This window comes from Chiroxiphia lanceolata, chromosome 1 (assembly GCF_009829145.1).
Source record: "Chiroxiphia lanceolata isolate bChiLan1 chromosome 1, bChiLan1.pri, whole genome shotgun sequence".
NCBI classification, from domain to species: Eukaryota; Metazoa; Chordata; class Aves; order Passeriformes; family Pipridae; genus Chiroxiphia; species Chiroxiphia lanceolata.
In genome coordinates, this window is record NC_045637.1 from 16775170 (window position 1) to 16792438 (window position 17269).

Below are 17269 nucleotides of genomic sequence, written 5' to 3' on the forward strand. Positions count from 1 at the left end.
CTACTGTCATGGCCTATGTCTCAAAACTCCTGTCCATTTTATGACTCATGTTTCAAAACCTTGTGGCTATTCTGAATTTAGATTTTTTTTCTTCCATCTTTGAAGGTAGATAGTATCATAAGAATAAATGACAAGGGAAAGTATCCTCATGCAAGCAACTCTGTATTCTGAGTGTTCTGAATGAGAACTATAGTAGCAACTCAGGGATGACTAAGCCTCAAAGTTTGAGTAAGGAATGCATGTGTATGTGTACATATCCCATTTTATATATTGAAAAATGTGGGGAACTGTGTGAAAGTTGAATTTGATCTACCTCAACATGAAGATTTTTCATTCATCAAGTATAATCTTAATAAAGAAGAAGAGTACATTTAAGTATGTAACACTTGACAATTGAATTTGACAGAAGAGAACAAAACAGTGGTTTGAGGAAGCAGGTTACAAGAATATGTAGATGCACAAATATGCACTTTTAGGATGGAGGCATATATATTTCAATATATTCTTTAATATATACATTATTGTGGTCTGTTTAAAAGTTTCATTTTTCCTCATACATTCTTAAAATTTGCATTTCTTTGGTTCCACAAATAATTTTTATAATTAATTTATTTATTGATAATTATACTGTTTCTTTAGAAAATTTTCAGACCTTCTAACTACCTAGAATAACATCAAGTATGTATAAACATAGTTATAAATAATACTTGACGTTCTTGACATGTATAAGTTAATTTATTCCTTTGAACAGTGACCTCTCAAACACTGACATTCTGAGCTTGTGAAACATAAATTCTGCTCTGCGAAAACCTCTAAATAATGGTTTTGAAGGAAGTGAAGGTGTGCAGTATGTATATTTAAAAGGAAATTTGGAAATGGTCCTCTAGAAAAATCTGATTGTGAGTGTGGTGTTAATTGTCCTCTTGAATGTTCCATTAAGCATAAGGATGAGAATTCACATCTTTTATATGCATTGAGCACTTGTACTACTCTTTTGTGATTGCTAGTTGTAAGCATTTGAGCTGCACACACAATTAAATATTTTTTACATTAGCTGTTCTGAAACTCCAGGCTTGATTCTCAAAAATTTCTGGAACTAAATGTAAACAAAATAAAGATAGGGATGTGAAAATTGTGCTTGTGAGAAGTATATTTTCAGCTGTGTCCACTTGCGACAGGTATGACTCGCTTGGTGGTTTTAGGATGAGGAAGTGTTTGGTTAAATAACCTGTATTTTAGTCTTTCTGGAGGAACCAAAACACTTTTATGTGGTTATGAGTTACTTCATAGCAAGGCTTTGTTTCAGTAGAATCAAAGTGGAAAAGTAAGCTTGTCAGAGTCATTTAATGTCTTGTCCCTGGCTTGCCTATATCTTGCACAAGGGTTTTGACCAGGACTGCTGGAATTCCTTTCAAATAAGTTAAAATTATAATAATATTGTTTATGAATAGTTTACCTATACAGTCAAATAAGTTATGAGTTCCCTCATTTGCTTTTGAATATATCAGTTTGTAATTCTGACGTATCTATTATCTGTACACTGTCTTTCTGGTCCTGAGGGTGTAGGAGCCAGAGCTGAAATAGCTATCAGAATACATTTTCTAAACCTTTTTTTGTTGTTGTTGTTGTTCTTTAGCCTTTTTCCTTAATGCACAAGTCTTCAACAATACAAGAAAATGGATCTAGTCAACTGCTTATTTTCCTTACTTAAAAGTAGCTGGTTTACCCTTAAAATAGTCATATGAGGGGAAAGGAAGGAAGCATCCTCTGCAACCTGGTCATCTGACAGATAACAAAATTTCACGTAAACGTTTTCTCTATTCCCATATAGAGAAGCACTGTCAAAACAGGACATAATGTTAAAGCACTAGAAGAAAAACAAAGTGTAATGCTAGAAATAGAACTCCAAATCTGTTGTGAATAGTATGTCTAAATATATGGTAGACAATAATTTAAACTTGTACACTTGTAAACCTGTACAGCACACCTCAAAATCAAGTCAGCAGATATTTTACATCTAATCTGTATAGGACAAAGTTCCTCCCAAATGCTGACTTTGTCCCTAAAACTCTATTTGTTTACTTTTTTTCATGTCAGTTCCTAAATAATGATGCTAATTAAATGTATTCCTTTTATTTTTCTCTGAAGGTTGTAAGAAAAAAACTCATTGCAAATCTACCTTAATTAAGTGCATTGAGCATTGTTATACAGGATTTACACTCTATTAGAGGAATTGCAATTTGTTGGTTTCTAATTTATATTTTAAATTTTGATTACATCAAAGTCTGCAGTAAGGTGTCTTTTCCTGCTGTGGAAAATTCTCTCTCTATAAACATATGTTTATGTGAGGATATAGCCATAGCCTGAAGTGCAGATATAGTTCGGACAGCAAGGGATGCAACATCAAATAACAAATATTTTCTGTGAGATTAAAGTAAATTCAGCAACTATATACCCAATTCTGGGTTCAAATGGTCTGAGAAACTTTTGAGGGGAAGATGAAAAAAGGAGGTGTTCAGGACTGCCAGAAGCCAATTTCAAAGAGGCAAAACAGGATGTGCAGCTCAGCAGAGAATCTGGGCCATGATTACAGAATCACAGAATGTGCTGAGTTGGAAGGGACCCACAAGGATCATCGAGCCCGACTCTTAGCCATGCACAGGACCATCCCCCAAGAGTCACACCAGGTGCCTGAGAGTATCATCCAAATGCTTCTTGAACTCTGTCAGGCTTGGTGCTGTGACCACTTCCCTGGGGATCCTGTGCCAGTGCCCAACCACCCTCTGGGTGAAGAACCTCTTTCTAATATCCAACCTAAACCTCCTCTGAGACAACCAGGGGTAAATCATACCTTACTGATCTGATTGTCTTCTATAATAAAATGACTGGGTCTGAAGACAGGGATAGAGCAGTGGATGTAATTTACACTGACTTTAGCAAAACCTGTGATACTGTCACCCACATTAAACTTTATGATCTGGATGGGTGAAAAAGCAGATAGGTAAAAACTGTTTTGATGATTGGACTCAGAGACCAGTATTTAATAGGTCAGATACTGTCAGGGCCTGTCTTATTTGACACCTTTGTCTGTGACTGGAAGGCAGGTGTGGAGTGCACTTTCATCAAGTTTCTGAGAGACACCAAAGTGGGAGGAAAATTAATGTAAAAATTAATACTTAGTAAAATGTCTTTTAAAATCTGTAATGACTTAGAAAGGATATATGGGGAAGAATAGAGTGAATTAACCTGAATGTCAGGTTAATTCATTAATCTATTATAAATTACATCCAAATGAGTATTCAGAAAAATACAGAATCTACGAAAAGATTAACACAGTACAGCTACAACTCATAGGTCATTCTCTGTTTTATTTCATTAGTAACAATGTAGGAGAAATATCTTTCTAGAACTTTATTTCAACATTCTGGAAATGTGAGTAAGACCTAAATAAAACTGTCTTCCAAATACGTAGGTAATGATCTGAATATATGAATTACATTTTCAAGATGGGAACACTCAGAATTTCACACCGAATTTGCAGATAAACTTCTAAAAATATCCAATTTTTTTACTCTACTTTTTAAAAAAAAATCCTTTGGAATTTACCACATAAAATCTGTATCTGGGTTTTACTCCTCTATCAGCAGAGCTGTTGTTAATGCAGTCCTTGTTTAAGAACCTCATAAACTTTTATGAACCAAAACCTGCTTCTGACTGACTGGACTCAGTGCATAGTCTTTCAGTGGAACATTTCAGTATGAAAGCTTTTTTAATGGAGGAGAAAACTGAAGGAAGGTGTGCTGGCAGATATCACACAATTAGTGATTATATAGACTGCTAGGTTTGAGCTTTAATCTGCTATGCTCTCATAAGTAGGGTAACACAAAGCTAAGTAGCTTTTTTTTTCCCCTTGGATACCAATGTTATGCTTCTGAAGTTAATTTTTGATTTTTTTCAGTAAGTTTTATGCATTTAATTAGGACATTCTAAAGCCAGATTTCTCCACTATCATCTGTGTTATGATGCCATAAACCACTCAGGTTTAACTACGCATGGAGTTACTAACTTTGGTGCCAGTTCTTGATAACACTAGATGGTATCACATAATTTCCTATAAAATAGTTTGTTGCCAAGTAGGTTATATTATTATTATGAATGCAGGTGAACTGAAGGAACTTAAAAACTGCATACATTACTATAAAGTTAAGCTGCTTGTAAAATTGTGTGTAAAAACACCAAAAGAAGCAGAAGCACAGATTAGCCCTGCAAGTAGACTACCCCAGGCATAACAGAAAGAAAAAAGCTTTCAGTTCATAATTCAGCATTTTTTTTTTTAAATGGAAAAAGTATGTTTCATTTCTACTTTAATTAGGAATGTAACAGTCAATGAAATGGAGACTGGGTAGCAGGAGATCCAAATAAAGCTCCTGTTTTCCTTTCCTTGTTTTCCTATCTTATTCTTGCTCTTATGTTCCTATTTTCAGCTCAGGTTTGCTCTCTTTACCCAGCAAGGATTCAGGAGTACTCTGAACAAAGTACTATTTGGCTATTCATATCAGCTATTCATAGAGATTGTTTTAAGATCATGTTGCCCATTGTTAAATTTTCTTTTGGTCTTTATTTTCAGTTTTTCTGGATCTTTCTAGACAAATTCCCTCAAGTGAATAGTAAGTGGAAAATACTGATAGAACCCCCAAAGCTGACAGCTCTTTTCCCCATTTTGTGCATGAAGTACAGGACAGAGACATTTGAGCTCCTGGGATTCCACAGGGGTTGCATAGCAACGGATGCGAGAAGCAGCTCATCTCTACTGACTGTCAGACTCCCAGGACAGCAGAGGAAGTATTTCAGGGATTGCAACTCCAGATCTTTTATACTCTTTAACCTTTCGTGTTTAAAAGAAAAAACTATTTTTAAACAGCATTGAATAAGCATACATAGCTTTTCAGGTTCCACTGAGACAAGGAAAGTTGAACTGGTATATTAATAATACTTTTTTTAAAAGCTTTTTCTTTTTCTTTGTACTTCCAGGGAATAAAGCTGTGTATGGGAGAAAAATATGAAAGGAAAATAACATACTCTACTGTCCATTGACAGCATGGTGCTACAATTAATTTTTGTCAATGATAGAAAACCACTAATTGCTGTATTTTTCTGCATCAGTGGTTCCTTTGTTGTGTAGTCAGAGCAGTAAGAGATGCATGATACACAGAGAATAAAGAAAGGGTTGGAAAGAAGGATTGGTAGTTAAGGGTGACAGTGAAATGGTTGCAGTTGGGATAGATAACGCTGGTCACTAAGTAGGCAGTGTTAACATTTCTGATGTTTTAGTTTCAGGATTTTCATACTTTACACAGTAGAAGTGGGACTTTAAAAAGTATTTTCATTTCTTTACAAAGAAAACATGTGAATCCCAATAACATTTCACACATCTATAACTGTTCCTTTAGAAGATTATAAAGTCCTTTAACAACACTAAGCAACAAAGCTTTGTGCCAAATTACTCCCAGAAATAAACAAAAAACAAGTATGGCTCCACAGAGAAATAATTAGGACAAACTGGCACACTATTTAGATTGGAAATCATCATAGGATAAGTTTGCCTTTTTAAGCCTCTGAAGAGCTTGAAGTGATAAATTAATTTGTCAATGAAATGTAGACACCTCCTGTGTTAAGCTGAGTGAGGATTTTCAGGATCAGAAGTCTGGATTTAGGTGCTGAAAATCCACATACCTTTCTTCTGATCAAGGGTCCTTAATGATAAGTGACTTAAACCAAACCTTTAGGTAGTCAATAGTTGTATGTTTGTCAGTAACCAATCCAAGGACCCAGAGGGTGAGTTTTCAGGAGCACCAAGGCTTACAGTTCCCAATGGAGGCCAGCAGTAATGTGCTCTTGAACTTGTATGAACTAGAGAAGTAGTGTGAAAAAAGAGATGACTAAGTACAAACTTGGTAATGAATTTTGGATTTGAAGACTATATGATTCAATTCCTCTTCTGTAAAGTATGTTAACTAATCTAGCATGGATATTTTTTGGTTTACATTGGTTTACATGTTTACATTTTTGGTGACTGGATACTTGTAGAGAGGGTGCTCTATCTGAGGCATATGCACTGTATTTCCGTAGTGAAATTGTCTGTGCCATTTCACATGCAGGTTTTATTTCTAATCTTTTCATATTGTTTAACCATAGGATTAAAAAAAATACCTATTCTTAATGTTCACACCTGATCTTTGCTAAAGAAGAATGGCATGCAATGCAAGAGGTGGCATTTTGTTATGATCCCTGTAAACCCAAGACTACCCCGACTGGGAATGGTAATTCAGTGGTTGAAAATGACAGGTTTTGAATGGCTGCTGAGCAGACACAATTCCCATCCCCATATTTCAAGATGAGAAAATTAATTTCTGTGCCTGAAAGCAAAAGTAGTGCCAAGTATTAAAAGTACCCCAAGGTACAAAGACTCCAAGGCATTCTTACACAGATAAACAAAGCCTGGGATTCATTACATTAATTACATGAAAATAGTCTTCTAAACAGAGAGAGTAACATTCTTGCCCACATAAGACGTTATATATTTTTAAAGAACTATATTAAATAACATATATCAAAAGCTATTTAAGAGAAGGTCATTCTACCAAATACATTAGCGTTGCCATTAAAAAATGATTTGGAAGTAAATACTGTGATTTCAGAACCTGCTTCCATTTTGGAAAGTAACACAAATTTAGAATCTCCAGTTTTCATAAAATCCATTGAATAAACTAAACTAAAATTATTAAATCATTTCACTTTTTAAAATTTTAAATTACTGTTAGTATTCATCTATGGCATTGAACATAAAACTACCTATGCTTTCTTAAATATAAAAATATTTGGTAAACCTGAACAATTGATCTTTGTTGAAACATTTTTATTGCCAACATGTTCTACCACATCAAAAAAAACACACAAAAAAAAAAAAGTTCATATCTATAACTTGGAGCTTCCCGTATGTGACATTAGATTGTCCCAAAAGACCTGCTGTATATTCACTTTACTACTGTCTAATGACAGGAACCTCTTCAGGAAAAAAAAAAAAACAAAACCAAAAACTTATCTGGTTCTCATTAAATAGAAGTTAAGATTTCTTAAAATTTTAATGTCAGTCTTGAAACTTATTGAATTTTTAATATGAAAGTTGAGTTCACAAAAATTTTTTCATAAGAATTAAATCACATACATGTTTATGGACTTGGATTTTCTTGAGTTTCCAATATTACTTTCCTAGCATCAGATAATTTAGCAGTAGTGACCTTTAATATTTGGCACTGTTACCTTTTTTTTTCAAACAGTAGCAGAGGAAATGAAAGACATGAAAAAATACTTAGCTTGTGCTTTGTGGAACTAACAATTTAAATATGTAAGCCTGAAGGAAAGATTTATTTTTAATAATCTATTTCTCTAAATGGGATACAGAGTCACAAAAGTTTATTTAAGATCACAACACTGTATAAAAAGTGATGAATAGGAACTGAGAGCAAACTTTAAAGAATCTGTGATTTCAACATTACTAAGTTCTCTTAGTTATCAATATTTTCTCCTATACTCAGTGCTCTCCTTTTCTAATCCTTGCTTCTACTCATAGCACTTACTCTATTCTTACATTGCTTAACTTGTTTTCATATTTGTTGTGATTTCTGTCCACTTCTGCAATTGCTGACAATTCTATAATTGCACATACACACAGAGAGAAGTAAGCACTTGGCATGCAGTAAGTATATATGTAGTATTACATAACTAACTACTCACATTTCCTAGCATTTAATGACTAGAGTAATTGTGAAAATACTGTGGAATTTTTGTGCCATCCATCATTAGTATTTCAGGTAGAATGAAGGAGAAAAATACAGCTTTTTCTTTCCTTTTGATTTTTTGTCTTAAAGTTAGTTCTCAAATATATGTAAGAAATATGAATTGTTCTTAAAAGCCTTGAAGTATTTGCAGTTTGTTCATGTAAAGTCAAACCTGCAATGATTTCAGTGGAACAACTCAATATGATTATGAAGAGGAGATTGGAGGTCCATACTGAAACCCCTTTTCATACAATCCTTGTTTATTGTTTTCTAGCATTTGCTGCATATAGATAAATAAGTATGACAGCTTAGTATATATCATTTCACCATATCTAGGTTTGCAAGTTAGAAAACCTATAGTATCAGAACAGTTTCTAAGCATCTATATGCATTTCCAGATAAAGTTTGGTTTCAGTTTTAAAAATATACTAGGTAAAATAATATGTAGCACAGGATTTTTATATATTCTTTTTCAATAAATATTTGAATTAAGTTGGTGATGATCTGTCTTCAAAGGAAAATCAGAAGAAAAACACTAGTATATTTCCTATTATGAACTACTAAAATTCAAACTTATAGGATTGTAGTTGAAATTGCACAGGCATCTTTGTCAGAATCTTTCTGTAAAATTAAGACTCCAATGTAGATAGATAATGATACTTGCAAGAGTGCAGCAACAGCATCCTTCTCTGGTATTTAGCTGCTTCCTACCTCTAAAGTGCTCTTTACATCATGTCCCTTGCTACACGACATGAAAATTTGTCCTCTGTACTTGCCTGGACCTCAAAAGTAGAATCTACACACAGAAACTTCTGTCTGGAGATATGCTGACCTTTGATGTTACGATGTAGATCATTGCTTGGCTGACCAATGCAGCTCTTTATTGCTACCAAAACTATCTTTTCCAGAGCTCCATACGAGGTCATTCAATAACATTTATTCTTCTTAGCAGATATAAAAGAGAAAGAATGCAATGAAGGCTTTCATTGGTAGAAGACTACATGGAACACATCTGTTCCCAAACATTTTGTATTACACAGTGGGGTTTGCTGCAGTTTTACAGCCATAACAATTTATTACATACTGATCAGGAAAGATACTGTCATAGAAGCTGGACAGAAGGAGTACTAAAAATAATTCTGGTATTTTAGACCCTGTTAACTTTTCCACGACTGATTAACATTTGTGGCATTACCATATTTCTGTAATCCAGAAGTCCATAATATTTTCACTTCTGGAACATTTAGAGAGATTAGCCAATTATGAATGGCTAAATACAAACTATTTGACTAATATGTGATCACATGAATGGTAGAAGTTATAGATGTCATCTCGGAGAGTGTGGCTGTGAAAAATATTACTGCTGCTACTGCTCAGTGTATGTTTGCAGAGGAAAGTGTGAGAGCCCTTCGCTGAGAACCCGCGCGGCTCTGCATCTCTGCCGTGCGCCCGGGAGCCACCAGATGGAGCGTCTCGGTTGCGCTGGTGGATGCGGCACTTCCCAGTTCCATCGGAACAGCTGATACCGAACCCTTCACCACAGCACTTACACTTTGCCTTTTGAGCAATAAACGCTTAAAAGCATTCAGATGTGAAGCGACTGTGATGCAAAACATCTAACATTTCCAAATAATATTTCTATATTGTTATTGCTAACTGTGAATGCAGTTCACAGTTATGTGAATGAAGTATATTCACTATACATTCACAGCCCGTTTATGGAAATGTGATGCAAAGAATCTAGTCCCTTGAAAAAATACGTCTTTCAATCATACTGCATCCTTTATGGAAAGGACTATATTGTTTGTGTTTGTGGTTTTTTTTTTTTTTTTTCCTATTTATATCATATTGAGTGTGCTCTATTTGTAGCCTTTTGTACTCTTGATTATTTTAGGAGATATCTTTCATGTGCCATCCAGCAGAAATTATGATTTGTTTCATTTATAGAGACTAAAATAGGCTTTACCTTTAAGATAGAACTACAGTAAAACAGAACAATGAGCAAAATTTAATCTTCATCCTTCTGTTGGTCCCACCTATAATTTAAAAAAAAATAATTAATACATTAAAAAAATTAATCACACTATGAATCCCTCTAGTAGCTAGTCTAACAAACTCAGACATCGAGTTGTTACCCCTATCTTTTTTTTATTTTTTAGCTACTGTGCCTGTTAAGACTTACAGACTTATCAGAAAACATGCAAGTGCTTGGTGGCATTAACCCCACAAAAAAACCCCCTTCCAAACAAATAAAGACTGGAACTTTTTAAAGAAGTCAGTCTAAAAGGCAAAGGCCCTTGTAATGATAGAAAGAATTATGTTTATGTCTCATTTTCCTTATCTGACTAACAGTAATTTTATCTGGAGGAATATTTCTGTGAATAAATCTTGTATTCGATGTTCAGCAGAAATATTTTCACAATACAATTTCTCTCATGTCAGATATTTTTGTTTCTCAAGTAAATAATTTTCTACTGCTATTTTTTGTAAAATTTACCATATTCATTCACAATATGCTGTTTTATCTCAAAAATATTTTTTAAAGTAACAGTGATAACAAAACAATGCTGCATCAAGCTTAACACCATTCAGGTCTCTAAAAAGATTTTCTCATTCAATTTTGAATTAAAATGTTGCATCTTCTCTTGAGTAAAAATAAATCAAAACAGTAATAGCATAAAAAGATGAATAGCAAGGTTGATAACTATAGTTTTTGTGTAGGAAGAAATGAGTTGATGTCTTTATCATCGTTCATTGGTGAAATTATTACTTGGAGAAGAAGCAAAACAAAAATATTCCTATTCTACAGGAGTTGCTATGCAATTGTTTTTTCTCTCTCTTTCAAACCAGAGAAGGAGTTGTAGAAAGATAATGCCGACAGCAGGTTCACAAACCAGTTCAAAATTATTCATACTGAAAAGGTCAAATCTTATCCATTTTTTAAAATACATGTTCTTGAAAAAAAAGCATATTAGGACTCATCAAGATTTTATAGAGAGGTAAGAAGTTGGTATAACATTTTATTTTCTCACATATGTTTATGAGAATCTGGATGAAATCAGAGATACAAGTTTTGTTATTATTTCAGCCAAACCAAAAGTCTTTCACTCTGCTCTTTATTTCCTTTCTTGTTTGAGGCATCAGTGAGAACCTGTACTGTTTGGTTGAGAGGCATTGTATGCAATAGTAAGAACAAGAGACAAGCATCTCTGTGTGTATACAAGAAAGTCATCTAGAAAAATATAGATCAATGTATTTTGTTAACAAAAGGGAATCATGACCCAAAAAATCTAACACAATATTTACTAAGAAAAAAATAAATCTGGAAGTAATAGGTGTGCTAATCTTAAAATAACAGCGACAGTAATCAAAGTGAGTCTGTAATCTGGTAAAGTGATATCACATTAATCTACAAAAGAAATATAGGATAAACATATTTAAGATGGTATTTTATTCCATTGTTTTTCTCTACGTTGATTAGCAATATACAGAGATTCAGAGACTTTGATTAGTCACAATAGGCATGTTTCATGTATTATTTGGACTGTATAATTTCATACTCATTATCATTGTGTAGTTGGGAAAGGAAAGAATAAATCATGGAAAGGTTATCTTTCCATCACAAGTGCTTTGTGATGGAGCCAGTTTGACTTTAGTTAGTTAGTAGTTCATCCATTTGTAGGATGCTATAGGTTTAAGAAAGGAAGAGATGTCTGAAAAAAGCTCTTTGGTATCTCTTTTAATCTTAGAAACTATAGAACTGGAGAAATGATATAAGAAAATTCAGTATAATTTTAAAATCACATAATGTAGTTATAGGTATTAGCATCTGGAACATAACTGCTTATATGTCTATGAAATGTAATTGTGGGAACGCTTTTCTTTCCATTTTCTTTTCATCTTACATTTTTAGTAAATTCATGTGCTAAGTCTTTTCTTGTGTGAACAACTTCTACAGAACACTGGTTAAATAGAGCTTTACAATGTATAATTATCTTCTTTTAATATTCAAGAATTACACAAAATAATCATTCCAGAGCATCTTATCTGAACTGTCTGACCTATCATTTAATCACTCCATCATTTTATATATCCCATTCTTATTTGTCTCTTTTAAATTGCTTCTGTTCCTTCACTCTCAGCGTCTGCACGTTTTTTTCTCATAGTTTCTGTATTATTTTTCTTTATGAATGTAGTTGAATAGTTTTCAGCTGTCTTATATCAGTGTAACTTGCTGAGCTTCATTGAATTTATTCCAATATGTATCAGAAGAGGATGTGATTTACTACTTCAAGGGAGGAATCTTCAGGTGCATTGATTCAAAACAGAAAGATTATATGAATTTTGCGTGATCACCCAAATTTTTAATTTTTTTTAAAAATGCATTTTAGATAATTGCTTCACCTAAATTAAGATTTTATTCAGTTAAACGAAATTATGTCCAGTTAAACCATTTATTTTTCATTTAGAAGTGTGTTAAACTGTTCTTTTTCACCCACTGTCATTTTCTCAAATGTTTTTTTATGGTCCTTACAAACATCTTCCTGATTTTTTTCCATCCTCAGATCTCTCAAATGATTTCAACACTGTAAAATTCTGATACCTCTTCCTTTGCCCTTTTCAAATATCATTAACCATTTAAAGAAAAAAGAGCTGCAGTACAATGTTCTTTCTCTCCACTCTTAGCACTCCACACAACTTAGCCTAATACAGGTACGTTTTTTGTGTAACAGCTTTCGAAGGTATTTTGTATTCATAGAAATGTAGAACAATGAAATTCAATGTTTGTTGTGTTCATAGAAGGCTATAAACTCCTTAGAAGGGATAGTCAAGGGAGGAGAGGCAGTGGGGTAGCCCTATATGTCAAGAAGTGTTTTGATTTTCTAGAGCTTAATGCTGGTGACAGTAGGGTTGAGTGTTTCTAGGTAAGAATCGGGGGGAAGGTCAACAAGGCACATGTCATGGTGGGAAGCTGTTGTAGACCACCCAACCAGGATGAAGGTGGATGAAATATTCTATGAGCATCTAGGAGAAGTGTCACAATGACTAGCCCTTGTTCTTGTAGGGGACTTCCACTTGCTGGAAATAAAATACTGCAGAGAGGAAGCAGCCTAGGAGGTTGCTGGTGTCTGTTTAAGATAACTTCCTGACACAGCTGGTGAGAGAGCCAGTTAGGGAAGGTGCCCTGCAGGATTTGGTGTTTGAGAATGTAGAATTTGTGAGGGATGTGTTGCTTGGGACCATCTTGGACACAGTGATCATGAAATTCTAGTTTTTGATTCTCAGAGAAGTAAGGAGCAGGGTCAGTAGAAAAACCACCTTGGACTTCCAGAGGGCAGACTCTGGCCTGCTGGGGAGACTGGTTGACAAGAGTCCCTTGGAGGTAGTCCTGAAAGGCAAAGGAATCCAGGAAGGCTGGACATTCTTCAAGGAAATCCCAAAGATGCAGGAGCAGTCTGGCCCCATCTTCTGAAAGAACAGCTGGAGGGGAAGACCATCTTGGCTGAATAGAGAGCTTTGTTTGGAACCTAGGAATAAAAGGAGAGTTTATGACCTTTGGAAGGAGGGGCAGACAACTCAGGAGGACTACAAGGATTTTGTGAGTTTATGCAGGGAGAAAATTAGAATGGCCAAAACCCAAAGAAAGCTTAACCTGGATACTGATGTAAAAGACAATAAAAATGTTTCTAAAAACACATTAGCAACAAAAGGAGGGCAAAGGAGAATCTTCATCTTTCACTGGATGTAGGGAGAAACCTAGTGACAAAGGATGAGGAAAAGGCTGAGGTAATTAATTACTTCTTTGCCTCAGTCCTTAACAGTAGGACCAGTTGTTCTTTGGTACTCAGACCCCTGAGCTGTAAGACAAGGATGGGGAGCAGAATGAAGCCCCCATAATCCAAGAAGAAATGTTCAATGACTTACACCACAGCAAATGTGACATCCATCTACAAGATGGGTCAGAGGGAGGATCCGGGGAAGTAAAGGTCTGTCATGACCCAACATGTACAGGGTAACTAGAGGATGAGGCCCAGTCAGTGTGGGTTTGTGAAAGGCAGGTCCTACTTGACAAACATGATCTCCTTCTGTGACAGGGTGACCTGCTTAGGGAATGAGGGAAAGGCTGTAGATGTTGTCTACCTGAACTTTAGTAAAGCATTTGACACATTTCCCACATTATTCTCCTGCAGTAACTGGTTGTTCATTGTTTGGATGGGTGCACTCTAAACAACTGGTTGTATGACTGGGCCAAGAGGGTGGTGATGAATGGAATTAAAGAGGTCTTCCAAATCTAAACGTTCTAATTACTAATCAAGTCCTTACATCCAGACTCTGTAAGATTGCAACACATGCAGTTATGTCTTATTCTAAATATAATTTAGTTTCAATAATGAAACAAATATCATGCATTTTGTACTGTAATAAAGGAATAAAAATAGTAGTGGCAGAAAAGGAAAGCACATTTCATTTGGAAGTGCTTTGGGATTTTGCAGGTAGGAATCTCCTTTCCTTTTTCTTGGAGGATTTTTTTTTTTAATGAGTCATTTACAGCTGTTTGAAGGGCAGTGCGCTTTATAGATACCACTAAGCTGTAGTATATTTTTTTCCTATGGCTAGATTTTCAGGTGGTAATGGTTATCTTAGCTCAAAGTCAATGTCACTGTGTCATTCTATAATCAGTGAGGTCTTATTCTCATGAATTAATGATAATGATATATGAACCCTTTTCTCTAACTTTATATTTTGCCATAAAACATCCAAAGAAACATTAAGTTAGAGAAAATTAAAGGGAAAAGTGACCAGGAATGTCAGAATTTGTGAAGCCAGTAACAGGTCAGTGTGAATCTCTAATTATTCTTTCATCTTTCTTGAGCTCATTAGCTGTAATAATCTTCCTGATTCTGGGTCAGTCATTGAAGTGTAAAACTCACAGGGATATGATTATATTTACCTGTTGTTAAGACTTAATTTTTTTTGACATCCAGAGACTGATGAGAAGGGTAACTGTACCTAATGTTTCTGCATTATTCCTTAGGCATTTTGCAAATCTTGTAACTCAGCCAGATGGAATATTCCAGCATGTTTCTCGACAATATCTCAATGTCATCTTCCCCTGTAGCAGGTAATGCAAGCCACAGAAAGGTTACTAGCTTAAGCAGGCAATAAATTTGCATAACATGAAGTTTAAAAGGCAGATCAAGAGATGTTTTCTCTGATTATATGTTTTAAAATCAATTGCTAGTGACAATCAATTAATGTTTTATCCTATTCCTAAAACTACTTATCTCCAATTTTTTTCTTCATTTTACGCAGTAATGTGAAGATTAGAGAAATAGTACTTAAACAAATTGTCAAAATATGCAGCATACAATTTATTGCAATGAAGACTTGTTTAAGAAAAGAATGCATGCAGAAGCTAGAAGCAAATACTGAAAACCAGAAAATATTGAGGTTGTAGCAAACTGTAGCAAATATTTAATGAAACAAAGTAAAGTAGCAAAAATGAAAACATATTCTTAACAAGATGTTAAAATATCGTCCATTGTACACTGATGCAAATATAGCAATGTTTGCAATTTTCTCCTTACATAGGAATTTCAGTATTTGGTGTCCTAAGTGAAATTAATTATAAAAGATAAAGATACATAGAAACTTTCAATAATTAATATAATTTTTTTTCTTGTATTTTTAAATAGTATATTAAGGTAACTGAAAGCATGTTTGTACTAAAATGCTCATTAAAGAAATGAGATGCTATGTTATTTCAAAAACTGAGATGTATTTACTGCAGTGCTTAACACTCCGAAGGAAATCTGTTAAGCAGGCTGGAATTACCTAATATTTTTTCCAAAGCATAGGTTTGATATAATATTAGAACCTTCTATATTTATGGATTTAAAATTAAAATAAAATCTATATCTTATATCTTTATAAAAACAGAAGCTTTATTTTGTTGTGAATTGCAAGAAACAAGTTGTTTTGATTTACGCCTGCGCACAGGAAAAAAAATCAATTCAGAATTTCATAGAGCCATGAACAACTTTAAATAGATTATTTCAATTATTCTTGCTGTTTATTACTCTGCATGGGGTCATTAACCCTATGAACATTTATGATTACAGATTTACACAAGGAAAATATTAATCAAATCTACAGGCAAAGCAGGACAGAATGTCTCATGTTGAGAATGTGCATAATTGTTTTGCCAAATAGGACCATCTAGGAAGGCATTACCCACAATTAATGATAGATTGTCTTTGACAAAGCATGGTAAACGAGAATAAATACAGATTTTTTTGTAGTGTTGACAAAGAATAAAGTACAAAGAAAGGAAGTAAATTAAATCTTCAGATTTTCTCCATTCTGAATATAATTTTGAAATATACCTCAGTGTTAAAATACATATTTCATTGGATGCATAGGGTTGATGTTTTTTCATTGTTTTACAATTTCTGCTGGACTGTCACAGGGGTTTTTGTTTGCAAGTGAAGAGTTTTTGTGATGTTTTTGAACAGAATCACAAAGTGAAAAAAGGAAACGATCTAGAGAACATGTCCCATATTTTCTAAATGAATTCTAAAAATGTATTGATAATTCATGTAAATAAATATTCTCAGCATTTCTGAGTATTAGGACATATTTTTGGGTATCTAAACTTCTATTTCAAATCAAAGCTGGTGGGTTTGTTTCATTTGGTGGTTAATGCATTAAGTCCAATGGCACTTAAAAAAATTAAATCACAATTAGAATTAATTCTGATTCCCCCTTTAGTTCCTAAAACATTTATCAGACAAATAAAAATGCAATGTACTCTAACATTATTGTTTTCGAAGGTAACCTCTTGCAGCGGTCCCCATGATTTGTTTTGATTTTCACGTACTGAGAAGTCCTCTCTGAATTTTCTTTTTGCAGATATGATGAACTTTCAGAGAGCTTTAATGAACTTCTGAGCTTTGAAAGAAGTCTCAGAATCTGCGTATAGATATATCCAGATTCTTTAAATGGAGGTCTGCTCTCTTTGAGCTTTCTAGTGAGTTCTAAGAGTTACTCTGTTAATCAACTCAAATCATAACAACGTTTTGCCTTTATATACCACTACATATTACTTATTCAAAGAGCCTTTCCAGTGTTAACAATTACACTGTCTTAGAGGATGCAATTATAGCCTAGCAATCTGGATTTTTGAATGCACTGAGAAGCAGTTGTATTCCCCCCCGCAGCATGAATCATATGCTGTTTGCCACAAAAATTCAAAGAAGTCAACACATCCTTTACATCCAAGAAGTAAGTGCTATTTTTCAAAAGTTTTTGGGTTCACTTTGCATTGATTTCAGCTTATTACGGTGCATTATTACCCTAGTCACATCCCTCAAATTATAACAAAGTAATTAACAGAAACATAAAAATATAATTATGTTTTGTTTGAAAAT

The 17269-nt window shown here is 34.1% G+C and overlaps 1 protein-coding gene across 1 annotated transcript in view; it reads left to right on the forward strand.

The window, feature by feature from the left end:
- The window catches only part of CSMD3 (CUB and Sushi multiple domains 3), a 605915-nt gene that overhangs the window by 45967 nt on the left and 542679 nt on the right, over window positions 1-17269 (forward strand).